The sequence below is a fragment of the Carassius carassius genome, chromosome 3 (assembly GCF_963082965.1).
Source record: "Carassius carassius chromosome 3, fCarCar2.1, whole genome shotgun sequence".
NCBI classification, from domain to species: domain Eukaryota; kingdom Metazoa; phylum Chordata; class Actinopteri; order Cypriniformes; family Cyprinidae; genus Carassius; species Carassius carassius.
Window position 1 is genome coordinate 15,656,117 of NC_081757.1, and position 27,077 is coordinate 15,683,193.

General features: G+C 37.4%; 1 protein-coding gene across 1 annotated transcript in view; it reads left to right on the top strand.

Annotated features, from left to right (window-relative positions):
* The window catches only part of LOC132121355 (D-glucuronyl C5-epimerase B), a 73,910-nt gene that overhangs the window by 33,960 nt on the left and 12,873 nt on the right, over positions 1-27,077 (top strand). Inside the window, exon 2 of the mRNA XM_059530671.1 lies at positions 17,378-17,492. The gene's annotated coding sequence lies outside the window, so the exon portion shown is untranslated. The remainder of the gene's footprint in view (positions 1-17,377; positions 17,493-27,077) is intronic.

Genomic DNA, 27,077 nt, shown 5'->3' on the forward strand with positions numbered 1-27,077 from the left:
TATTGGATGCCCGTGGTCTTCGGGCTCTCAGACGACACTGCATCACTCATCGGCATGATTGTGTCAATGACATTACTAAATGGGCCCAGGAATACTTTCAGAAACCACTGTCGGTAAACACAATCCGCCGTGCCATCAGCAGATGCCAACTAAAGCTCTATCATGCAAAAAGGAAGCCATATGTGAACATGGTCCAGAAGCGCCGTCGTGTCCTGTGGGCCAAGGCTCATTTAAAATGGACTATTTCAAAGTGGAATAGTGTTTTATGGTCAGACGAGTCCAAATTTGACATTCTTGTTGGAAATCACGGACGCCGTGTCCTCCGGGCTAAAGAGGAGGGAGACCTTCCAGCATGTTATCAGCGTTAAGTTCAAAAGCCAGCATCTCTGATGGTATGGGGGTGCATAAGTGCATACGGTATGGGCAGCTTCCATGTTTTGGAAGGCTCTGTGAATGCTGAAAGGTATATAAAGGTTTTAGAGCAACATATGCTTCCTTCCAAACAACGTCTATTTCAGGGAAGGCCTTGTTTATTTCAGCAGGACAATGCAAAACCACATACTGCAGCTATAACAACAGCATGGCTTCGTCGTAGAAGAGTCCGGGTGTTAACCTGGCCTGCCTGCAGTCCAGATCTTTCACCTATAGAGAACATTTGGCGCATCATTAAACGAAAAATACGTCAAAGACGACCACGAACTCTTCAGCAGCTGGAAATCTATATAAGGCAAGAATGGGACCAAATTCCAACAGCAAAACTCCAGCAACTCATAGCCTCAATGCCCAGACGTCTTCAAACTGTTTTGAAAAGAAAAGGAGATGCTACACCATGGTAAACATGCCCCGTCCCAACTATTTTGAGACCTGTAGCAGAAATCAAAATTGAAATGAGCTCATTTTGTGCATAAAATTGTAAACTTTCTCAGTTTAAACATTTGCTATGTTATCTATGTTCTATTGTGAATAAAATATTGGCTCATGTGATTTGAAAGTCTTTTAGTTTTCATTTTATAAAAATTTAAAAAACGTCCCAACTTTTCCAGAATTCGGGTTGTATATAATTGGGTAATTATACTATACTATATATAATTTGCGGCCATTAGGGAGCCGCATTGAAACCGCTTTTAAATGCATGATCGCTTTTTATTTTCACTATCACTTTCGAGTTTCGTAATCACACGAAGGGGAGCATGGGGCACAAAGTGACACTTTTTGACTTTCTCATTTTATGAGATGGATGGACTAAATGTTATATCATTCAAATGGGCTACCTGTTATTTTTATGGTATATCAAAAAGTGTATATTTTCAAATGTGATTATTTTTGGTACCTTTTACCAGTAGGGGACAGGGATAGAAATTAGCACCCGCCACCAGCCAAATGCGGGTGATTTTGTGTTGTGGCGGGTAAACTCGCTTCACCTACCGGCCACTGTGGCGGGTAAATAAAATTAGCATACTGTTTCACCCGGCCGGTGGACAAAAAAAAGTTAATTTCCATCCCTGGTGTGTGTACAACCCACAATAAGGTGTAATATCATCCGAAGCAGCTCCGTGGAGAGAGGCGGTGTAAACCGGGCTCGAAACGGTGGCGTTGTTCCCAGTACAGTGTTTGCTAGGGATGGGTACCGAAACCCGGTATTAAAATGGCCCCGGGGCTAAATTATGAAAAACCATAGTATCAGTAAGATCTGACGGTATCGGTTCTGCTTTCGGTACTGGAGGGGAAAAAATTAATGTACTATGCATTTTTGCTTAATAATGTTATCGTGCACATTTTATCTCACCAAACATTTCTAATGTGCGATCATATTAAGATGTTTGTCTGTGAGATCTGCAAGATTTCTCATGCGCGCCGCGGAGGCTGTCTGTCAGTCACACACACACACACACACACAACAAGAACGAGCGCGGCGCGCACACACACACATAAGGGGCCATTCACATATCACGTCTTTTGCACGCTCAAGATCGTTATTTCAAATGTAGGCGCGCGGTATGCGCACTCATAATGGAAACGATGCGGTCGCGACGCGCATGCGGTGCGACGAGCTCGTTTTTTCCAGGCGCGTCCGCACCGCATTGAGTTAAAAACTCCTCAACTTTTCAGAATGCCGCAAGCGCACCACAGGTCATGTAACTTCCTTACCTTTTCCGTAACAACATTGAAAGCTCAGCCAAGATGAAAGAACAGCTGATAGCTGTATGTGGATTTTTAAATTAATTTAGTAGCAGTGCTACTGCAAGCAGTTTTTAGTGCTGCAAATCCATTTATCCATTGCTGAAATTTCCACGTCTTCATGGAGAGAGAGCAGGTCATGGTTGCTTAGCAATGGCAGACTCCCTAGGAGCGCAAGTGCCCAAAGGATTTGGGGAAAAAAAATCAGAAAGCGGCGCGCCTAGCGTTTTCCACGCGTTTTTAGACGCGATATGTGAACGGCCCCTTACAGTACGAAAACTCCTGCTTAATACAAAGAGTGACGATGGCGGAGACTAGGGATGGGCGTTTTCCACAAATATCACATTCGAATATTTGAGCTCACAAAAAATGAATATTTGAATATTCGTTTATTTAAATTAAGTTTAATGAGTCGGACGTTATTTTTCAGCAACATTTGTTTTCATCATTTTGAACAAGCTTACAATAAGCTTGAACATTACACATCGTGTTTTGTAGCTGAAAACCTTTAACAATGCGTGCAAACAAACAAAAGTACAGATTAAAAGCAAAAAAAAAAAGTGAACAAAGAAAAAACGTAAAGCAGCCTGCAGCAATTAGGCTATTGTACAGAATGTAGCTTACACTTAACTTTTAAACTGTCAGCAAATCTTTTTTGCTTTTTTCTATTGTTTCAAATGTTCTTGTTAAGAAATACGGGCATGTAAACATGATTGGGGGAAAGTTGGCTCCTTAGTCTGTTAACAATAAGGCCGGCCACGGAGAAAACGCGCTCTGACGGCACAGACGTTGGCGGGACTCACAAATAATGGTGTGCTAAGCGAATACGTTTTGTGAAGCGCTTCGTGTTTTCATTTCACCACTGAATGGGATCCTCATCTGGGGAAATACATGGCTCCAGCAAGAACTTTTCCCACTCGTCTCGGCTGGACTCTCTGTAATCATCTCTGAAGAACTGGCTCAGCCTTTTCCGACGAGTGGGCATTGCATCTTCTTCATCGTGGCGACTGCATCCGCACCACTCGCATCAAGGAAAATGTTCTTTTTTTTCTTACTTCTCTCATGTTTTCATCGAGAAACCTGAGATGTTTGTGCCGAGGGTCTAGGGCAGACGCGAGAAGAGGAGTTTTCACTGCATTCTCCAAGTTAGCGGTGTTTATTCGTTGCTTGAGAGATGCTGCAACAATGTTCTTGGATCACTTTCTGTGATTCTCCACGGCATATTTGAAGTACTGTAGAAGACCACAGTTCTTTTAGGGGGCGTTCACATATCGCGTCTTTTGCATGCTCAAGTTCGTTATTTCCAATGTAAGCTCGCGGTATGCCACGCGGTGCGACGCGGTCCCGTTTTTTCCAGGCGTGTCTGCACTGCATCGAGTTAAAAACATCTCAACTTTCAGAATGCCTCAAGCGCACCGCAGGTCATGTGACAAGAACTAAACATTCAGCTTCATCCTTTCCTGTAACAACGTTGAAAGCTCAGCCAAGATGAAGGAACAGCTGATCATAGCTGTATATGGATTGCCATTTTGAAATAAATTTAGTAGCAGAGCTACTGAAAGCGATTTTTTTTTGTGCTGCAAATCCATTTATCCTTTGCTGAAATTTCCGCGTCTTCATGGAGAGAACGCGTCGCCTCAGGAGCGCTTCTGCCCGAGCGCTTTGGAAAGAAGGAGAAAGCGGCGCGCATAGCCTTTTCCACGCCTTATTAGGCGCGATATGTGAATGGCCCCTTAATCATTCATTAATTATTTTTTGCTTGCATACACCTTCAAATATGCCGTGGAGAATCACAGAAAGTGACCAAATTAGGTTTTATTGTGAACTTTTTTTTTTTTTTTTTGCGAAATTCGAAAATCATTTTTATTTATCGAATAATTAGACCAGAACGAATATTCGAATGTTCGACTATCCGTGCACATCCCTAGCGGAGACCGCAAAACGTTCCAAAGTGTGGTTATACTTCACTAGAGTTGATGCAGACAACGCTGGTTGTCATAAGTGCAACAAAATTTTGCATGTAAGGGCGGAAACACAAGCAATCTGTCAAAGCATCTTTCAAAAGTGCATTATGTGCAGACAGAGAAATGCTAAGTTTTCGACTGCCTAAACACAACACAAAGTAACACAACACAAAGTACCGATAAGAATACCGTTAAAGTACCGGACTGTTAAGCAGTATCGGTAAGAGTAGTAATACCGTTAAAACCTTAACGATACCCATCCCTAGTGTTTGCAGCTGAAGTTAGTGCCACTGGCGGAGTGATATATTTGTTGGTTATTTACAGTACATTATATAGCATGCGCTCATGATATACAAGATCGTGTGAAGAGTTGAATTTATCGCGCACAAGTTTCCGCATACTGTCACTTCTCTGGCAGACCCCGGTAAGTTAATTTTCCTCCAGCATTCTGCAACATTTTAGATTATATGGACAGTTTGTGTTTATCTTATTGTTTTTAACTGCATAATAAGCAAACTAACAAACAGTATTATCGGTCGCGTGTATAATAACTGCTGTCCAGGGGATACATTTTATTTCCAGTCTTCAAGTACTTTTTCAGAAGTTAGCTCTGTAGCTAGTAAGTCAACCCTCTACATTGCGAGTAAATCACTCGCATATGCGACTAAATCTTCCTTCTGGCTACTAAATGATGTCGAATATTATCCAATGGCTAATCAATTATCTGATTTTACTCGCCAGTGTGTGAGTTGGAGGCTAAGTTTAGCACCGATATTTTCACTTGCAAACACTCTCTGACTCTCCGTCAGACGATCTGTGCTTTTTTTTCCTCAATGGATGCGCAACGCACCTGTATAATTTACCGTAAACTCTAGTGTTAAGGAGCTAGTGTTGTCACGGTACCAAAATTTCCGTGTTCGGTACCGATACCAGTGAAAATCCACGGTTCTTGGTACCAATTTCGGTACCAAAGCAAAACACAAAAATAATCAAAAAAAAAAAAACTTTTTATCACTAAAAATAAAACCAATACCATTCTTTATACTTTTTTACAATTATGTTTAAAGTTTTTATAATTATTAATAATTTAAAGTTTTTATAATTAAAAGTTTTTATAATAATTTGTAATATAATTATGAAAAACAGTAAACTAGTTTCACCCAAATTTAATTTGTCTTTTAATTAATGAAATGTAAACATTTAAATTTTAAACATGGAAAACATTTTTGTGATTTATTTCTTTAAAAAAATAATTAATTTTTTCCACAGTAGTAGCAGTATCACATACATTCTACTAAATAATAGTAATATCTAGCACAATGCCTTTGTGTAAAAATGAACATTTATTTTGATGGGCTACTTTTATTTTGACACTGGTTTTACTCAAATGAAATGGTAAAATGCTTGTAAAGTGACTCAGAACAGTTCTGGTGATGTAGTTTATGTATTTATGTCCTCATTGAGACGGCAGATGCTGAAATTACTGCAAGCGTCACGCGCTTCACTCTATGTAGTAAACAAACCATTCATTCATTCACACAGAGACGCCTAGAACATGCAGGATACATATTTTAACCAACTTTTGCGGCTTAACATTTAAAGATAATGGTCCATACGGAGATTTGATTTGATTAATTTATGCTAACTTTGACACATTCCGTGATTGTCCATATTAAAATGTAAGTTTCATTATCATGACTGGATTTTGAGATTCCGTCTGCGTTTTCTGCTTCGCGGAAATCATAGTGCTGTGTGCATCAAGAACCGGGTTGAGCGGGTACTCTGTACCACCAGTACTTAAAGGAACCTGGTACCGTCACATTTTCATTTTTTTAGTACCGACTTGGTACCGAAGTACCGGGTCTTTTGACAACACTATAAGGAGCACAAATCGCCGTTGCTTTCTCTCACACTCACATAGAGAAAGAGAGAGAGAGAGGGGATTGACGTGCTACATTTAAACAATAATATTTGTTGTATTTTCCTGTCAAAATAATGGCGTTCCTATGGAAGACTTCAGCTTTTAAGAACAGCTGGGTTTTCCGGTAATGGGTGGAGTTAATGCGCAAACTGCAATCTCATTGGCTGGCGCTCACCTATTATCATCTCTGTTTTGATTTCAGCAAATCAGTTAGAGCGAACACATGATTAATATTCATGAATCTAGCAGCTCATTAATCCTTAGTAATCCTTAGTGTGTTTTATAGTTTTTATTAATAGGAATCGTATTAATATTATTATCTTATCTGGAGTTTTGTAAGTTTTTTTTTCCCAATTTTATTATTATTATTCCTTTTTTTTTTTTTTTTTTTTTACAGAAACACTGAATGACCAAAAAAGCACGACCACCAGTCCAGTTAAAATGTTCAGTTAAAACGACTAATAAGCATTCAAACATGGTTATCAAGTTTACTTCTAATTACTAAAGTTCTATTCTTAAATGATAGTTGATTATTATAAAGCTTGGCTGACTGGCGAGTAAACTAAAATAATTACTAGCCAATGTCGATTAAATTGCCTAGGTGTCCGTAGAGGGTTGTAAGTGACGAGACGCGTAAAAAAATGATGTATTAAAAACGCTGTGCATTCGTTTGTCGATGGTGTAAAAGTTTGCGACCCGAGATTTCTTTCAGTGATACAGAGTTGAACAGGCGACTTTTCCCCACGTGTTCCCTCAACCCCAAAAAAAAAAAATTACACCAAAAAATAAATAAATAAATACACTTACACATACAAATACTGGTGAATCCTTTTCTTTGGAATTAAATACAACATTATTAATGCATACGAAAACAGTGCAGTGTATCACCCGGTTGGGCTACGGAGTTGAGAGAATGAGCTGCTTCAGCAAGAGTCGGCTGTTTCAAAACCTAGTAAGCTGCCTGGATAGGCAGCATTTTTGAGCATCACTGAAAGAGAAAATGTCAGTATTTCAATGAGACTTGAGATTAAATAAACTGCTTAAGTATTGTAGATATTGTAGGATTAATTTTCACATGCAGTTACTCATTGTCGGTTAAAAACAGGAAAGTGGCTGGTAAAAACATTGAGTGGCTGGTAGATTTTGAAATCCACCAGCCACAGTGGCCGGTGGACAAAAAAGTTAATTTCCATCCCTGGTAGGGGAGAACGGGGCACAAAGTATATATATATATATATATATATATATATATATATCTCCACAGCAATTTTACACTTGTCTAATATAAATATGTTGCTTTGTTTCATAATTACAGTGTATACGTTTTTCTTTATCTACCCTCAAAAAATGGAAGTGAAATGTGACAACATGCCCCATACATTGTAACATCTGAGGGGCACTTTGTAACCTGACCATATGACAGGTTAAAATGTTATCTGATTGAATTATAAAATATGCATATCAAACTAATATATTTTGTTAATAAAATAAAATAAAAAAATTCAAAGTAAAATAGTTTTTTTTTTGTAAGAATTAATAATAATCTGATTGTATAGTTTAACAATGAACACATTGCAATCAATGCTTGGTAGGACCCACGTAAATGAGAAAAAATGCTTTACATGTCTTGAAATTAGTGTTGTCAAAAGATCCGGTACTTCGGTAAAAAAATGAAAATGTGACGGTACCAGGTTTCTTTAAGTACCAGTGGTACCGAGTACCTGGTCAACCCGGTTCTTGACGCATACAGCGCTATGATTTCCACGAAGCAGAAAACGTGGACGGAATCTCAAAATCCAGTCATGAAAATGAAACTTACATTTTAATATGAACAGTCACGGAATTTTTAAGTTAGCATAAATTAATAAATTCAAATCTCCATATGGACCAGTATCTGTAAATGTTAAGCCACAAAAGTTGGTTGAAAATATGAATCCTGCATGTTCTGTGCATCTCTGTGTGAATGAATGAATGGTTTATTTACTACATAGAGTGAAGCGCGTGACGCTTGCAGTAATTTCAGCACCTGCTGTCTCAATGAGGACATAAATACATAAACAACATCACCAGAACTGTTCTGAGTCACTTTACAAGCATTTTACCATTTCATTTGAGTAAAACCAGTGTCAATTTAAAGGTATTTACGGTAGCCCGTCAAAATAAGTTCATTTTTACATAAAGGCATTGTGCTAGAAATATTACTATTATTTAGTAGAATGTATGTGATACTGCTACTACTGTTGAAAAAATTAATAAAACTTTTTTTAAAGAAATCACACAATATTTCTTCCATGTTTTAATTTTAATAGCAAATCCCCTTTATTTACCAAAAAATAAAATGTTTAAATTTAAATAATTAAAAGACAAATTAAATTTGAGTGAAACTTGTTTACTGTTTTTCATAATTATATTACTTGTAGAAAAATTTTAAATACAATTTTAAATAAGTATAAAGACTGGCATTGGTTTTATTGTTAGTGATAATACGTTTTTTTTTAAATTAGCATATTTTTGTGTTTTGCTTTTGTACCAAGAACCGTGGATTTTCACTGGTATCGGTACCGAATACTGAAATTTTGGTACCGTGACAACACTACTTGAAATAATAATTTCTAAACATTAAACTGACTTAACATTGACTGTCAGTCTTTATTCACCCGTTTCTCGTTATTTCTCATTTAAATTAAACAGTGTAAATTACATCACTAATGTCATAGAATAGCACATTGTAATGCAGTGTTACTACGTGCCCCATCTGCGCAATTGAAAACTGGTTAGTGTCTTCTGCTAGTTATCAAAACATTAAAAAGTGATCTGAACTGATAAATAACAGATTGGACATTAAAGTAATAGCTGATTTGTCTCATTTTAAATTAATAAAAAAAAACTGAGATGAAAAATTTACTTAAGCCAGAATTTAAATTTTACTATGGTAAAATAAATGTTCAGCGATATCTTCAAAAGATTCTTGAATTTTGGCACACATTGTTTTCTATATAATGTTGATATGGTAACTAATAAATACTGTACATTTTGTTATGCTAGCATGTGTGGAAATATTGAAACCACGTGTATATATACGTGTGTGTGTGTGTGTGTGTGTGTTACCAAAGGGTATTTAACACTATACATAATCTGTTAGAATTCCTTCTTTTGATGCATGTTTGTTCATTGCTGGACATTGTCAGTTAAAGTTGTGATAACACAGAAGTAGCACCAGATATTTATTTCCTCATTGTGATGTAAATCCAAGTGATTGAGATTATAAAAAAATAGTAAATATAGTGCGGGGACATGGTTCTATCCATCAGTTGTTATTTGGGAAGAGGGAGATGAATACAAGCTTGCAGTTTATTGTAAGAATGGGCTTAAAGTGATCCATCATTTTATCCATCGTTTAAAGTCCATCATATTTCTGTAGAGAGAAGTCTGGGAAATCTTTCAGCAGAAACATGCACAGATTATTTGTTCACAATGAGGTTAATTTAGAAAAGAGGTACATTTTAATTTCATGCTGATTTTAAACTAGAGATAGTGTGAAAAGTTTGCTTTCAGAAAGTTTTTCCAAAAGTGCTCTGGGCCAGTAGTGCCCATAGTTAAAGAACCCCCATAACAAGCTTATAAAAAACATTGTTGATTTTTAAAGAGCTGTCAGTGATTCAAGTTTGCTTTTGGTGTGAATATATTTTAAGCTTCCCTTGAGCCATGTCTGCACTTGAGCACTCCAAGAGAGCTTCCTTCAAGGCTGTTATTTGGATGGACTTGTGTGCATGGCATAAGCTTTCAGGAGAATGCCTCGGGTCTTCAGTTCACAGTGCTGCTGCTGAAAAGGTCTCTTGTAATATAGCTTCTGCTTCGAATTGATTTGTACTTCAGCTGAACTTGGTTGTGTGACGTTAGTGCAAGATGTCAAGAAATGAAAGGGAAAATGCATTTCTATAACCTTCTATGCCACACTTTTTTTCACTTGAAGCTTCATAATTTACCAATCCTAACTCTCGAAGGGCTCTGAGATTAGATGATGAGAGGGAAGAGAGATCACAGTTATGAGAAACTAAGTTGTAGTGTCTACCATAAAGCCTTGCAGAAAAAGAGCAATGGATGAATGAGAGAGAGAGGGGGAGGTTATGAGAGAGCGCTGCTGGAAATCATGAGATATCTTTAGGTAGAGACACTCGGCAGGGAAGCATTTATGAAGCAGCTGCTAAGGCGTCTCAAGTCTTCGATTCAGAGTGAGGATCTTCCGTCTCTGTTCATATGGAGAGATGGCAAGAGAGTGAGTAAGGCCAAGGTCCAAAATTAACACTTAGCTAGTGCCAAAGATGGAGTATGAATTGACTTGATTGAGTTGTCTAGTAATGCTATTCAAAACTGCAACATTACATGGTATAAGAGCGACGGACTGAGGCCAGTGTTACTGCATTTCAGGCCTTTTAACAGAACAGTACTTGCTCTTTCAGGCCAGTGTTGCATTGCCATTGAAAATGTAGCATTTATTGATCTTGTACATACTAGGGCTGGACGATTAATCGAAAAGTAATCAAAACCGAAATTCATAACCTCTAACCGACGTAATTTTCCCATGTCGGTTATTTCGGTTTTTGTAATCCTGTTAACACTTCCCCGTTAAAAGCATACTAGCGCGTGTGTAGCCACATGACTCTGCCCCGTCCAGTCAGTGGCATAAGAGCAAAACACGGAGGTGAACGCCGGTTCAGCACATAGTGATGGCGCACATAGTGATGTAATCGCTTGAATTTGGACATGTGTCCGGTTTGTGTCCATTCTCGGACTGTTTTGTGTATTTTAACTGTAGAAAAGGTTGTTCCGAGTCGAAACTACGATACAGAAAACTACATCAGTATATCATCATAAACGCAGCCGTTTTTGTCTTACGTGAACATAAACAGATGAGAAAGAAAACACACGTGCAGTATTTTCGCTTTAAGAGACAACAGCCTAATAAACGCGCTGCCTGTCATTAATGTTAATCAAAGAACAAAAGAAAATCATTCACTGATCTTAACTGAATATATTTAATAACTTAACTTGATTGATTAATCTTTATTTTATTTATAAAAAGAAAACTATGCAGTATTTTTAAACTTTTAATTACAGTTTCTGTACCTGAAATTTTGTTTAGTTGTATTTATTTATGATATTGCTAATTGATTTGTTTGTTCCTATCTTATTACTGACTGTTTACTTGTCTTTAACACTATAATATTTGAAATTTATATTAATCTAGTTGTTTTTGCTATGGTATTTTTTTAATCACAGGCAAAATTCCTCTTGCAGTGTTTTGTAGGCTGCTGATTTTTGCTCATGTTATTCAGCTGCAACAGAATGCTTTGTAAAAATTTTGACATCTAAATATTTGACTTTTTATATTGGATTTTTTATTGAAACTAGGCATCGATAAGAATCGGAATCGATGAGCAGAATCGGAATCGATAAAATTCAAATGATACCCAACCTTAGTAAGAAATGTTACGAACATAGATAAAATAACTGCTGATAGTCAATCATATTTACAGTACAAACCTTGTCAGTGAACTATGAGGGCAAAAAAACAAAACAGAAACAAAAAAATCGTTCATTAATCGTAATCGAGGTAAAATGTTCAATTAATCGAGGTTTTGTTTTTAGGCCATAATCGTCCAGCCCTAGTACATACCATTTAATGCTTTGCAAACTTAAGTTAGGCCTGTTTGTTTTTCTGTGATTAGGCAACGTATTGTCCATTGTTGCAAATTATTTTGATTTGGTTGATTTCATTTAGTTGAAAATGACAACAATCTTGCTGTATATGCAGTAAAAGTAAAGAAATGTAAAGATTTTGAATCCTTTTATGTTCACCAAGGCTGCATTTATTTGATGAAACGTATGTGTTTTTAAAAATACTTTTTAAAATGTTTTTTTTTTTTTTTTTTTCTAAATGAATAAACTTCTGTAATTTAACTTCTGTACAAAGCTGAATTTTCAGTAGTCATTAGTCCAGTCTTCAGTGTCACATGATCCTTCAGAAATCATTTTAATATAGGCTATACTGCTCGAGTAACATTTCTTCTTCTTATTACCATCAGTGTTAAAAACTGTTGTAATATTTTCATGATTCATTTAAGGATTATTAGAATAGAATACTTAAAACCATTTGTTTTATAACATTATAAATGTCCTTACTGCCATTTTTGATCAATTTAATGAATCATTGCTGAATAAAATGATTAAAATCTTTTCAAATAATCCTACTGACTCAAAAGTTTTGAGCAATGTTGTTAATAAAAACAGTGCATAATACAGTTTCATGGCTGGTAAGAAATATTTCATAGCCAGTTACTCACCTTAGCATGTGTGGCAAAAAGTTAATTTTGGACCCTGAGTAAGACTATGAGATGAGACTGAGAATCCCAGGAGGCAGTGTAGAGATATCGGGAGAATGTATGCAAAGCCTCTTCAAGAGCCATAGGAATTTTACAGATGAGCACCATATCCCTGAGAGACTATGACAGGCCCCACACATCTCCCCTACTGCGACACTCAAACTCCCAGCTTCTCTCTGTTCCCATAATCCACTGTGACGGTGAGGGTCGCATTTCCACTGCAAGGGCAGGGGCTGCAGGATCACACAGGCCATTTATAGGGCCACAAAAAGTGCTGGGGCCCTGGATATGTGTCCACAGGGTCAAACAAAGAGGTCTTTCTCCTTTTTGAGACACTTGATGTTGCTTTTGTTGCTGATGTTTTGGCTCTCTCAGTGTTTTTAATGTTGTCCTTCTTATACATGGGGCTGGATGAAATAAAGCAGTTCTGCACAGTCTTAGCATTTGTTCTGTTTTTCTATTTCGCTTCCAGAATCCTCAGAATAAGATATTAAGATGTTCTTGTCCAATCCATCCTCACAGGCACTGAATCTGCCAGCCCGCAGTAAGTTAAGAATGGGGTGCTTTCAAGTGCACATCTGATAACTGGCCATATTTTATCCACTGTTCCTCTGTCGGCTTCTTTCTGCCGCTCTCCCACCTTCCCCGCTTTCATTCTTTCTATCATCCGAAGCTGAAATCTCCATTACTCTCGAACGCAGAGCTGGGGAGATGAAGTGTGAGATGATTTCCTGTGAATGTGGCCATGTGCTGACTCTCGTTCTCTCGCTCTTAATGGATTCCACACTTCTGCACACATTGTGAGCGTACTTGACAAGGGCTTCTGGATATGTCCTTGTTCTCAAGAACATCATAGTTGCTTTTGTAGAGTAGACGTGTGGGCATTGTTTTCATATTCAATGTATCTCTCCCTCTCTATGTCTGATGAGGGTGTGAGAGCCATTGATTTAAGTCTGTAATGTTATGTTTGGGAAATTACCCACATATTGCAGCAGCAGGGAGTGTGTTGGTGTTTGTTTATTCTGTCTCTACAAAAGGAAAATTGAAAAAGCTTCACTGTTGTGTATTGAGAATGAACTCTTCAACATCAAATTATTTTTCCCCGCCTCCACCATCTCAACTCTTCTTCAAAATCTCCTCCACTCCCCTTAGTCTTTGAAACTCCACTCTCTTCTTTAGAGATTTGTTTCAGACTAATTCGATTAGATTTTTAATTGCCTCCATTTATAAGAGTGTGTATGTGTGTGCATGCAAACGTGTGATGGAGGATGGGTTTAGAAGGACCTCGGCTCATACGCATATTCTCTCTCTCTCTCTCTCTCTCTCTTTCTCTCTCTCTCTCTCTCTCTCTCTCTCTCTCTCTTTCACAAGCATATGGCATGTGCTCTGAACATTAACTAACCCTCTGGGGCATTTAGCTAAAGTACATCCTTATTTGGTCTAAAGAGGACATTAGACGCACCACATGGGCACGGTAGACAACATGTATCTGTACATCATTTACTTTGACTGTGTTTTTTTGCCCCTCCATATCTTGGGAAACATAAATGATAAACCCGTTTGTGTATACTGTGGATTGTGTGGGAGTTGGGTAAGGAATAGTTCAACCTGAAAAGTGTATATTAGGGATGTTCATTTCGGTTATTTCTAACCTACAACCGATGCTCGTTAACCGACAAGATTATTTTAAATTAGAATTTAATTAAATTCGAAAGGATAAGTGTCTGTGACCCGTTAAAAATACTAAAATTTGTTTCCCGGGGGGTACATTTTTACATGTGCAAAAAGCAGCAAAACAGCAGAACATAAGGATTCACATGGTAATCATATCATATCACATCACCCACCTTCAGCTGTGCAACAAGTAGCTTAGTATGCAGAGTTTTGGTTTATTTTTGTGCTGCACGAAAGGAAACCAGGCGGCAGAAAGCGGGATCCTATTTTTCTTTGGGCTTATTTCACAAAATCACAAAGATTTTTTTTTTTTTTTTTGTGAATGTACACAAATAAAGGCAAACCTTTTACAATTTATATTATCTTTGACTAAAAGGAGTAGTTGCTTCCACTGTTAAAAGGAACAAATTCAATTGATTGCGCTGGCGCCCGCATGCACGCACAGTTAAGCATTGCTACCTTGACAATGCAGCCTGATCGTTATCATAAAATCAGTCAAACATATGGAAAAAAACCCCACTAAAAATCACACTAGTAAAATCTGTGCCATTAAGCGTTATCACAGTGATTTTATGTAAAACATTTTGTTTTACATGGATATTGGAACGCGAGTGATTTAGGCTACATTATAAATAATATTATGGCATTCAAATACATTGCGAATACGGAAATTTTAGATTTTGTGTCGAATGAGAGACCCAAAGTTGGTTTCAGTTTTGTTTTAGCCTAAATTAATTGGTTTTAGCTTGTCGTTTTTAATTCTTGCTCTTTCCTTAATACTGTTAATTGAAAGGATTTGTCGTGGAATGAGGGGAACTAAAAAAGTCTAGCTATATTTACAGTGTTTATTATGTTTGTAAACATTTTGCGTCTGCATTGTCTATTTCTGAATAAAATAATAAAATGCAACTTTTTTTTTTTTACTGTATAACTGATTGTTTTAATCAGTCAAAATCAGTCGGTTAACTGGTTAAACTGAGCATCCCTAGTGTATATAAATTTTTGAACATTGATGATTGTATGGTAAACATGGAAACTCCATTGTACTTGCTTGACATGCATCAAACAAGCATGTTTGAATTTCTGTTTACTAGGGATGAACAATTAATCAAATTTCTAATCGCGATTTACAATTATGGATGCCACAATTATGCAATCGTTCAAAGCAATTAAGCGTTCAAAGTCCACTTTTGTTATCCTACGTGCTTAAGATGAAAGTTTTTCTTTCTACATGTTATCTTAAGGGTTTTTCCCATTATTTTAATTTTAGTTTTAGTATAACATTTTAATACGATTCATATTTTTATACATTTTTACATTTAAGGCTTTAGGAGAGCACTAAAAGTTTTTCAGTTAGTGTTTTCAGCTTATTTCGTATAAAAATACAGCATGTAGTTTCATCAAACAAGGGAATTAACATCATTCAATGTAAATTGTGATATAATTAATAATTTCAATTACAATTTCTAGGGAATAATCGACAATTATGATTTTGTCATAATCGTGCAGCCCTACTGTTTACCATATTTGATGACCATTGATCAGTGTTTGTAAGATATTGAAAATTTTTTTTTATTCATATACAAAGTCATTTGATAGCTTTGTCTGAGAAACAGAACAAAAATATAAGTTGTTATTCACTGAAAACTGTAACATTTTCCCTTTGCCTCTCTTTGGCGCGTTCACGGGCGGAAGATTTTGATGTCCGATTCATGAGCTAGTCTAATTTTTCAGACTGGTTTTATGAACTTGTTCATTGTAAAGATTAGGCTAAAAAGAATAATCGCCTCACTTATTGGACGTTGCATTAGTAGCTTGAGAAAAAGTAAATGGCACAATGAGCTTTGCTCAAGTTCTCACTGATACTTGATGGCCGCTGGGGTGATTTGAAAAGACTGTTTAATGTCACGCTTCTTTTGTCTGCAGCCCCTCTCCTTTTCTAGTCCATGAGAGAAGAGTATGACCTAAAGGAATTACTAAATTGCTGGGATTTCATCTTTGAGCTTCTGTGATTTGGGTGAGAAGCAGGTATTAAAGATGAGGCCTTTAATAGTAACTGCCGACAATGCCCCGCAGACAGCCACATGTAAATGAGGTGTTAACTAGCACCGACACACTGTGATTTTGCTGCTGTGACTCTCAAACAGGCATCCTGAAGATCAGCCTCCGTGACATTTTATTAAGTAGACGTGTAATGGAAAGCATTAAATAAATTTTACAGAAAGGAATAATGAAAATGTGTGTTGCTTATGTTGCCTTTTAAAGCCCTTCTTGACTGAATCATCATAAATTATCTACACCCGTCTAAACTTTCCTGGTATGCCTACTCTTTTTATACGCCATAACATTGTTACATTCTAACAAATCTGAGCCTTGTCAATGAGGGTTGTATACCGACAGAATGTTATAAACTAGCAAATACCTGATTTAAGTGCTTCGTCAATATTCCCATTTTATAAAAAAAGATCGATACCCTCTTTACGGTGTGATGTACTGCAGTTTTTAATTTAACAAGCCTTTCCCCGGGTGCTGGAAGACTGTTATGCCGGAGATTAATTGTGGGGTGAAGAGTTGCAGTCACTCTCCGCACACTGCAGCTGATGGATCGTCACTACATTAATGACCGGCCTGTCGACAAGCCTGTAAATTCATCATGAATGCAATTACTAATATGTATTTGTTTCTTCTCCATCATTTATGGTCTATTTAAAGCCTGTAAGTCAGTGTTCCTTGACGTGAAAGTGTACTTAACGCCTTGGCCAAATGTGCTTTGCCAGTTTCATTAGCAGTCACGACAGATTTCATTTATGGATAACTGCCTAATTAGCTTGGAGTTGATTTTATCCTACAATGCTGCCTTTGCCATTGGTTTGACCAAGCAGTCAACTCAAACAACCGCCAACACCTTCAGATGATATTTGATAGTACATTTAATCTGCTGTTTGAATAACTTGTCCTCCTGTGGAAGCTGTTAAAGCTGTTTTCAATCAGATGTTTGTCAGCAATGGGATATGCTATCAACAACACAAATAGATAGTTAATAGATGATATCTGAAATTGGGCCATCACCTCAGAAGAGATAGTCCTCAAGTTGAAGAAAATATTTTTAGTGAGCTCCTTCAAGGAGTACGTTTCTTGAATACAGGGAAAAATTATTCTTAAATTCTTTCAGTGTGTAAAATAATTTCAATGTGATTTTTATGTTCACACAGCTCAGCTGAAGGTACTCATTGCTGTTTCTGTTTCCTCTGTTTCAGGAATTACAGACTGTTTCGTGAAATAGATCTCTAAATGAACTGGAGCAGAGGATCAAATCTGTGGCATAAAGCACAATGACTGCACAGTCAGACATTCACTGGTGATTGGAGCTGGGTAAGAAGAAACAAGAACCAATGCTGTTATTTACCAACCTGAAGTTAGCAACCAGCGACTGTACGTGCTTCATCTATATTTAGTTATGTTGAAACAGGGCCAGAGTGGGACATTTTTTTTTTTTTTTTTTTTAGTCTTTTTTCATGCCTTACACTGGTCTACTTTAGTTCACGGCTGACTATAGGTCAATTTTAATAAAGTAATTAAAACCTTCATACATAGGCTTGCATCTGCAATAGTAAACTGTTCTCTACAGTCTTGTAATTAATTGTATTTTTGCTTGCAAATCTTCAACAACTGACGTTTTCTTAGGAAGGTTCCTCTGTCATGGGAGTCAAAAGATAATTACATCATCTTTAGGGTTGCCAATTAACTTCAGAAATTGAAAAAAAGGGACAGTTGTGATTCTTTATAAGAAAATAAGGGACAAAATTAGGGAAGTTCAAAATATTTGTGCTGTACCATAATGTCTGCCTTAAAACTTCTCAGACTATCCAGTTGGCTAGAAGTTGATATAGCCTATTTTATTTGATTTTTCTCTGTTCAGCAGTATTAACTTAGAAATGTGAAAGGCGTCTTCCTTCAGGTAACTCAGAATATTTTGATTGAATGCTCTCTGCCGGCTGCTCCCATTTCACAGCTAGCGGGACTCTCACTAGCGGCAATTCCCTTTCACTATCCAGTTTGGGAATGCAAACAACTTATTGATCATGAGCCAACATCCCAAAAAACAGACCAGCCCACCAGGAATTCTGCTGGTCCTCCCGATTAGCCAATCCGGGCCTGTGTTGAGAACTTCTACTGTTTCTACTGAATAAAATTGTAATTATTCCTTTCATGACAAAGCTTAATTCGAGCCATTACTCCAGTCTTCATAATGTCATAATGGCCCTGTCAGATGGTTTGCTTCTCCTGTCTTCATTTTACGAGAAGTGTTTAATCCCCCCGTTGGCCGTAAAATCATAAGCTTTTGGTAATATAACAGCTCTAATCCCCTGACTGCTGATGAAGAGGGGCATTACCTTCAAAGCAATTTCTCTGTTCACCCGCTGCAAGAAGAGATATGAATATAAACACGGGTTTATCACACAGACTAGTTTAAATAGACCATTGACCAGTAATTTAGATTTTTGTTTTATTTTTTCTATTCTATTTTTATTTTTTAACGATACAAAACAATGTGTCATAATATGCCGCAATGGAGTCATTCTGGGAATATCTGTAATAATCTGTAATAAATATTGTATGAATAATCTATTGATCTATCCATTTCTGGTAAACACAAATTTGAAAACCTATAGTCTGTGTTCTGAGTAAACAAAGGGAATAATGTTTTTTAATCCTTCTTAGTGAAATCTTTCTCTTATCAGTCAGGTGTCTTCATGGATTATACACCGCTCATTCCAGCTGTCTTTAGTGCTACTTCTGCATATGCTGTGGTTAATTGCATTCGTGTAGAAACCAAAGTTGTTTTTCCTAGGGCCTTCATGGTGCTGTTTATGGAGCAGGTGTGTTGATTAGATCATGAATCACAGCCAGAAGGAGGTCTTTGCAACATCTGCTCTTTGATCATCTTGCCTTTTCAGCTGTAAACTGGATTTGCATCTTAGTGGAAGAGTAAATAGCACTGTACCTCAGTCTAATATCAGATCAAACCTGCAAAGAGGTTCAGTTCTGTTGCATCTGATTAGTTGGGTTTGAGCCTTATGGCCAGTTCACACCAGTGACGATAACAATAAAGATAATGATAAAGATAAAACTGTTCTCAATAATAAAGAATAGCAGAGTTCACACTACAACTATAAAGGCACAGAGTAACGATAGCGTTGGAATCATTTTCAGAATGATTTATTCCATCTGATGAACGATACAAACATTGACATCCAATCAGAATCCATCCTGCTATAAAAAGCTTGAGAATTTAAATCAGCAGGCGCATGTGCACTTAGAATAAACAGACGATATTGTTTGCTGGTGTGGACACTAATATCGTTATCTTTATAACTATCATTCTTGGTGTGAATGGGGCTTTACTCTTCTGATTACACTAAAATGTAGGGCTAATTTTAAGTCTTGACCACAGTTACTGTGTGTGTATTCGTTCATGTTTGCGTGTCATCTATAACTGCCATTTTGTTGATAAGGGAGTTTTCCCCTACTCCTTTTCTAATGAGAATTAGACTATATTACAGCCAGTGCATTATTATTAGCCTGTCAACCGTGCTCATTATGGGCTGCATCTGTTACACGGGGGGAATCCCTGTGATATCTTTTTCTCTAATGAGCCTAATAATGTAGCTGTTTCACACCAGAACCGAGGGAATTGGTGTGTTTTTGTTTCATTGGTTTACTTATTTCATTTATCTGCATCCATCCTTTAGTTTCCAGTGTCTGGCGTCAGTAATACACTCCTTTTGAAGCTGCTGATTGCCCTTGATTCATCCCCAGGCTGATCAGCAGTACAGAGGAGTGGAAATAATCAGAGTTTAGTTAGATCTGACGCTCCTGAGCTCAAACACATGACTCACTTCTTAGTGCTGCCCAGAGGGCAACACTTCTTCTTGGCATTAGACTTGTACTATTTCTGCTGTTGTCGGCAGGTCAGTCTATGTCCTCGACTAGAAAGAGCATGCCACCACCTGATCCTGACCATTGCACCATAAAGCAACTTTAGCAGTGAATTGCTCAAGAATGTTATATATAATGTAATATGCATAATATTGCAAAGTTTCCAATTTTACAGTGCTTGCACACTTAAATGTCAAAAATTAGATCATTTGATCATGCTCATAGACTGTAATAAATATTGTACTAGATTCATGAGTGTACTACGAACTGGTTTCTTTTTTTTTTTATCAAAATGGCAACTTTAACCACCTCTGATGCAACTTTGTTGAAAGTTTTCTGCTAACCATGGCCCTGTGAATGGGGAAAAATGAAATGCAATGTTGAAGGAGATTATTGCAGCTATAGTAAATATGAGAACCATAATATTTTTGGTCACACTTTATTTTAAGGGCCAATTCTCACTATTAACTAATCATTGACTATGACTTTTGCCTCAATTAACTCCTAAATTGCTGCTTATTTATAGTTTATAAGGTAGTTGTTAAGTTTAGGGTATTTGGCAGGATTATGGATGTCATGCATTATATGTACTTTATAAGCACTAATAAAAAGCCAATATGTTAATAATAGGCATGCTAATAAGCATCTAGTTATTAGTGAGAATTGGACCCTATACTAAAGTGTTACCATTTTTTTTTTCTTTTTCTTAGTCGAATGATCTTCTGTCAGCCGTTGAATGCTCAGTTGGGCCGTCATGATCCAGGGTTGTGTTCTAACCACAAATTTAGCCAGTGATTTCTGTTATGCTAACAATTTTGTGCGGCTGTTGTGCATGCAGTTGGCAAACGGCCGTCTACGGTTCCAGCCAACCAATGAGTGATAAAAGACCCCAACATGGGTGTAACTGCCCTTCTGAGTCTTGTTCTTCTTTTCCAGAAGCCATATTGTATATGATTTATCAAAATCTTACCTCATGCGACTTGTTTCCTTCCTGTGTTTGGCTTGAGATGTATGAGTTCCAGCACAAAGGCGAACATTTCAGGTATTCTGTGATTAATATGTTGTGTAATAGAGCAGGGAATCCTTTTCCCTGTGGCATTTCAAAATGTGGTTGGATACCATTTAACCCTTATTAAGTTTCCTTAATAGGTCTCGGATTCCAAATCTGTTTCCGTCACTGCCAGACCCTTGTCATAAAATGTTTCAGGTTTGACAGAAGTTTCCTAGTGGATTAAACATGCACATTAGTAAATACCCTGTGGCTAGATTTGTCGCTTTGTTTGGCAGGATTTTTTAATTCTAAAGCCAATATTTAAAACTTTTATTCTCTTTAGTAGAATTGATTGTGATAACCATAACTCACCCATTATAAGCTGTGCCATATTTAAAAAAATAAAAATAAACATCAATGGGGCTCCGGCTCCTCTCTGCATCGTCTGGTTTTGCATGAAGAGCCCTGTGGCAGGCCTGAGTGGGGAGGACAGGTGTGCAGTCTCGGGAGCAGGTCTGTGTAGGTTGTGGTGACAAATGAGCTGAAAGCTTGGTATTCATTGCACCCAGCTCTCCTGTGCCAGCCCTGTCCTCCCTTCACTGACAGCCTTTCATGTGTCAACAATACCTCCCACTGTTCCCTGAACTCAAGGTGCCAGCAGAGGACAGCAGCCTGCGAAGGTGTGGCCTAGGGCTGGCCGGTAAGACTGTATATATTTTGTGACTGTAGACGTTTTTTTTTAAATGCCCAGGTAGATATTATCAGTGGGCTGCCAAAGAGGTCAAGAGAAGAAAGAGTTTGTTATTAAGGAAGTGGTATTCATGGTTTTTAATAATACCCCCCAACATGCACATGCTAGCTGTGTTTACAGGCATCCAAATAATGTTTTTTAACAGCTTGATGATTCATTCGGATAGAAAAGCCTTCATGTAAACACATCCGAATGGTCTCGAACTGAATGGATTTTCGAATGGACTGAAAGGGGTGGTGGAGACCTGTAATAATCTGAGCATGTGAGCATGTAAACGGCTGAATGGGACCTTTTTTTTTTTTTCAATCAGATTCAGATGTCTTGTTCAGAGCCATGATGCCTGTGTTTTACATACGTTTTACATCATAAAAATATGCGGATGTTTATTTACATTTCGTTTTTCAAGCTAATCATTTGATAAGACTGAATACAACCCGAATTCCGGAAAAGTTGGGACGTTTTTTAAATTTTAATAAAATGAAAACTAAAAGACTTTCAAATCACATGAGCCAATATTTTATTCACAATAGAACATAGATAACATAGCAAATGTTTAAACTGAGAAAGTTTACAATTTTATGCTCAAAATGAGCTCATTTCAATTTTGATTTCTGCTACAGGTCTCAAAATAGTTGGGACGGGGCATGTTTACCATGGTGTAGCATCTCCTTTTCTTTTCAAAACACTTTGAAGACGTCTGGGCATTGAGGCTATGAGTTGCTGGAGTTTTGCTGTTGGAATTTGGTCCCATTCTTGCCTTATATAGATTTCCAGCTGCTGAAGAGTTCGTGGTCGTCTTTGACGTATTTTTCGTTTAATGATGCGCCAAATGTTCTCTATAGGTGAAAGATCTGGACTGCAGGCAGGCCAGGTTAGCACCCGGACTCTTCTATGACGAAGCCATGCTGTTGTTATAGCTGCAGTATGTGGTTTTGCATTGTCCTGCTGAAATAAACAAGGCCTTCCCTGAAATAGACGTTGTTTGGAGGGAAGCATATGTTGCTCTAAAACCTTTATATACCTTTCAGCATTCACAGAGCCTTCCAAAACATGCAAGCTGCCCATACCGTATGCACTTATGCACCCCCATACCATCAGAGATGCTGGCTTTTGAACTGAACGCTGATAACATGCTGGAAGGTCTCCCTCCTCTTTAGCCCGGAGGACACGGCGTCCGTGATTTCCAACAAGAATGTCAAATTTGGACTCGTCTGACCATAAAACACTACTCCACTTTGAAATAGTCCATTTTAAATGAGCCTTGGCCCACAGGACACGACGGCGCTTCTGGACCATGTTCACATATGGCTTCCTTTTTGCATGATAGAGCTTTAGTTGGCATCTGCTGATGGCACGGCAGATTGTGTTTACCGACAGTGGTTTCTGAAAGTATTCCTGGGCCCATTTAGTAATGTCATTGACACAATCATGCCGATGAGTGATGCAGTGTCGTCTGAGAGCCCGAAGACCACGGGCATCCAATAAAGGTCTCCGGCCTTGTCCCTTACGCACAGAGATTTCTCCAGTTTCTCTGAATCTTTTGATGATGTTATGCATTGTAGATGATGAGATTTGCAAAGCCTTTGCAATTTGACGTTGAGGAACATTGTTTTTAAAGTTTTCCACAATTTTTTTACGCAGTCTTTCACAGATTGGAGAGCCTCTGCCCATCTTTACTTCTGAGAGACTCTGCTTCTCTAAGACAAAGCTTTTATAGCTAATCATGTTACAGACCTGATATCAGTTAACTTAATTAATCACTAGATGTTCTCCCAGCTGAATCTTTTCAAAACGGCTTGCTTTTTTAGCCATTTGTTGCCCCCGTGCCAACTTTGCATTAAATTTTAAATGAGCTAATTAAGTGGATAAAAGTGTAAAATTTCTCAGTTTAAACATTTGCTACGTTATCTATGTTCTATTGTGAATAAAATATTGGCTCATGTGATTTGAAATTCCTTTTAGTTTTCATTTTATTAAAATGTAAAAACGTCCCAATTTTTCCGGAATTCGGGTTGTATTTATTAACTAAAGATCTGCTAAAATTATACTCGCTGTAGCTCCAGTGGCATCATTATTACTGTGGCTTTCTCCTTTTCTGAACAAAGCAACTTTTGTATGTGCTGAAGCCTTGCTTAAAATAAATGTTATGCAAATGTAAACAAATATGTGAGTCAGATTACAGCTTTTAGGGTTCATATAAACAGATCTTTCAGTATGGATTGCCAAAAATTAGCAGCTATATACATAGGCTACCTAAGATGTATGTACTTGAATGTAATTGAATGTGGAAATTTTCTTGTTGTTTGACCTCAAGCTGATTATTATTATAATTAGTATAACAATGTTAACTTTAAATTAATTATATTATACAAGAGTATATAATTTTTTTTATAGTGAATTTATTTAGTCATTAATAAATTAATATAATATATTAATATAATTTAGTCATAACTATGTTATAAATCTAAATTAAACGATTTATTTCTGTTTCGAGTCTTGTTTGTAACTCAAATGTTGCATCATGTTAAGCTGCCTTTGCAATAATTTCAGAATAATGGCAATACATTTTGATTTATTTATTTGAATGAGCAGTTACGTTGATTAATTATGGGATGAGATACAGTGACAAGATTATAGTTCTACAGCTATGTTCGTATTGACCAGGGCAGCTGTGGTGAGGTCCTGATCCAGGTAACAGGAAACAACTAAAGATGTGGTGAATCGATAGCGGCCTGCAGTAGGTGAAAGAGCTGCTCATGAATCAACATGATGAGGACGCAGAGGGGGCGTGGCCACTGTCAGGTCGTCTCTGCGACTGAGACCGCGCTAAGCACATTCTGATGGGGAGCGCTCTACTGAGATGGATGTGCTTATTTTGAATTCAGTTTTTGAGAGCACTGTGTTTAAAAAGTCAGCTGAACCCTGCTTTCCTCATAGGAGCTGATCGGCCACAGCTGTAGCTGTGGGGACGGCACATTGTTAAACCGCATTCATCCCTGACTCCTATTACCAAATGTAAGCCTCTCTACGAAAAGCCATTTTCTTAAATCTAGCATGGTATGATGTTCCCTAGAACGTTCTTCAAGTCTGCTGTGCCACTTGTTCAGAGAAGGGATTACATCCGTGTTCCTCCTGTTTTTAGTTTGATCTCTGGATTATACAGAGCTCAGCCATATCTCTTGCCTATTAGTGGATTTGAATGCAAATTATCCTTGTACACAGATGCACCCTGCACTGCGGTGGGCCGCCTGATCCAGATGCTCCATCAGTGAGGTTTGATCAGGCGCTCTACGTTAGGATTCAGATTTCTGAACATGTCCCCGAATCTCAGAGTAACGGCATCTGAACTCAACCTGCGAAAGCCACAAAGATCAAATTATTTATAGCCTCTGCAAACGAGATGAGCTGCTTATCTTTCACGGTGCAGTCAGACGCTGCTCTCCTCCGCATGCTCTGAACAGTCGACATGGGGAAGATGAAGTAAGTGGGGGAGAGATTAGAAAGAGATGGAGCGCAGGTCTGTGAAACAAGTGCAAACTCTGCAAAGAGGATTAAACAGGAAGATTGGAAGAAAGAATGATTCACTTGCCCTGATCTTCTGTAGCAGTGAATATTTCAGAAGTGTATGAAATCAGTTTTCCACCTAATACATATGTAGGGCAAGCTAAAGGTGTGTATGTACTGCTACCATTCATCATGCCTGGGTCCTTTCCGCTCAGTTCGTTAAATATGGAGTGTTTGGCACTATGTGGCTTTTTGTTTGGGTTGATGGATTGATGCGTTTTCATTCTCCGTTGACCTTAGACTTGGCTTTAGATTCACAGTGGTGTGGACTGCTAATGATGGCATTGGCGTGTTGTCCATGCCAAACCCAGCACAGTAATTAGGTGTAGTGAGAGGCAGTGTTGTTCTGCTTATTGATTTTTATTTCTTTGTGAGGAAGATAGCATGCCAAAGAAAGAAAAGATGATATAAGTGAGAGGCTGCTGATTTCACGCTATGAGCTACGTTTACAAAGTTAATGTGATTCTCTTCCTAGAACAGAAACCGCATCAGAAGAATATGATTTGTGAAAAGAGGAAAGATGTGTCTCTTCTGTTTTGCTAATTTGCTTATGACTATTGTAAGAACAGTTGTGATTGCATAAACTGCCAGTAGGGTTTGCATCCATATTTTTAATGCAGATTTTAAACTATTGCATCAAAAAATGATGAATGGAAAAACCAAAATGAGACTTAAGGTTTCCAAAGTGCACTTCTATGCTTTTTTTTTTTTTTGTGGTGGAATTTTTTTTTTTTCTTAGTAAGAACACGTGCACATAAACTGTAGTGCAAAACACACTTACCAAATAAGTTCCTAGATGGGCAGTTAAAAAATTAGTGTGACCTGAATAGTTAATTTCAAGAAGATGAATATTATCAGAAAGATATACGATAACTATATACCAGTATGATGGTCTGTCATATCTACAGTACATAAGGTTTATGGCTTTATTTTTTAATTGTTTTTTTAAATGAAATGAAATTTATTTATTATTATTTTCAGAAGGGGACTTAATTACTTTTATTAGAAAAGTTTGTTTGTAATAAAGGATTTTCTCACTCAAATAACTTGTGCTTATTCTTTTAAGAGTAACCGTTACTGATAAGAATTATTGTTTAAAGGGTTAGTTCACCCAAAAATGAAAATTATGTCATTAATGACTCACCCTCATGTCGTTCCCAACCCATAAGACTTCCGTTCATCTTCAGAACACAGTTTAAGATATTTTAGATTTAGGCCGAGAGCTCTCAGTCCCTCCATTGAAACTGTGTGTATGGTATATGGTCCATGTCCAGAAAGGTAAGAAAAACATCATCAAAGTAGTCCATGTGACATCAGAGGGTCAGTTAAAATTTGTTGAAGCATCGAAAATACATTTTGGTCCAAAAATAACATATAAATTACAACTTTATTCAGCATTGTCTTCTCTTCAGGGTCTGTCGTGAACGCGCTCACAACAGACCCGGAAGAGAAGACAATGCTGAATAAAGTTGTAGTTTTTGGACCAAAATGTATTTTTCGATGCTTCAAAAAATCATTTCATTTTTGGGTGAACTAGCCCTTTAATAATAGACCACTATAATGGTGACACACAAATTTAGATTTTCTCGGTTGGTGATTCTGCTTGTTAACATCAGGTGTCTTCAATAATGGTCAATCATAACTCAATTAACTTCTTAATTATCTCATTAACTTCAACTCTGCTTCAGTGTTACTTTTAACACTGCTTCAG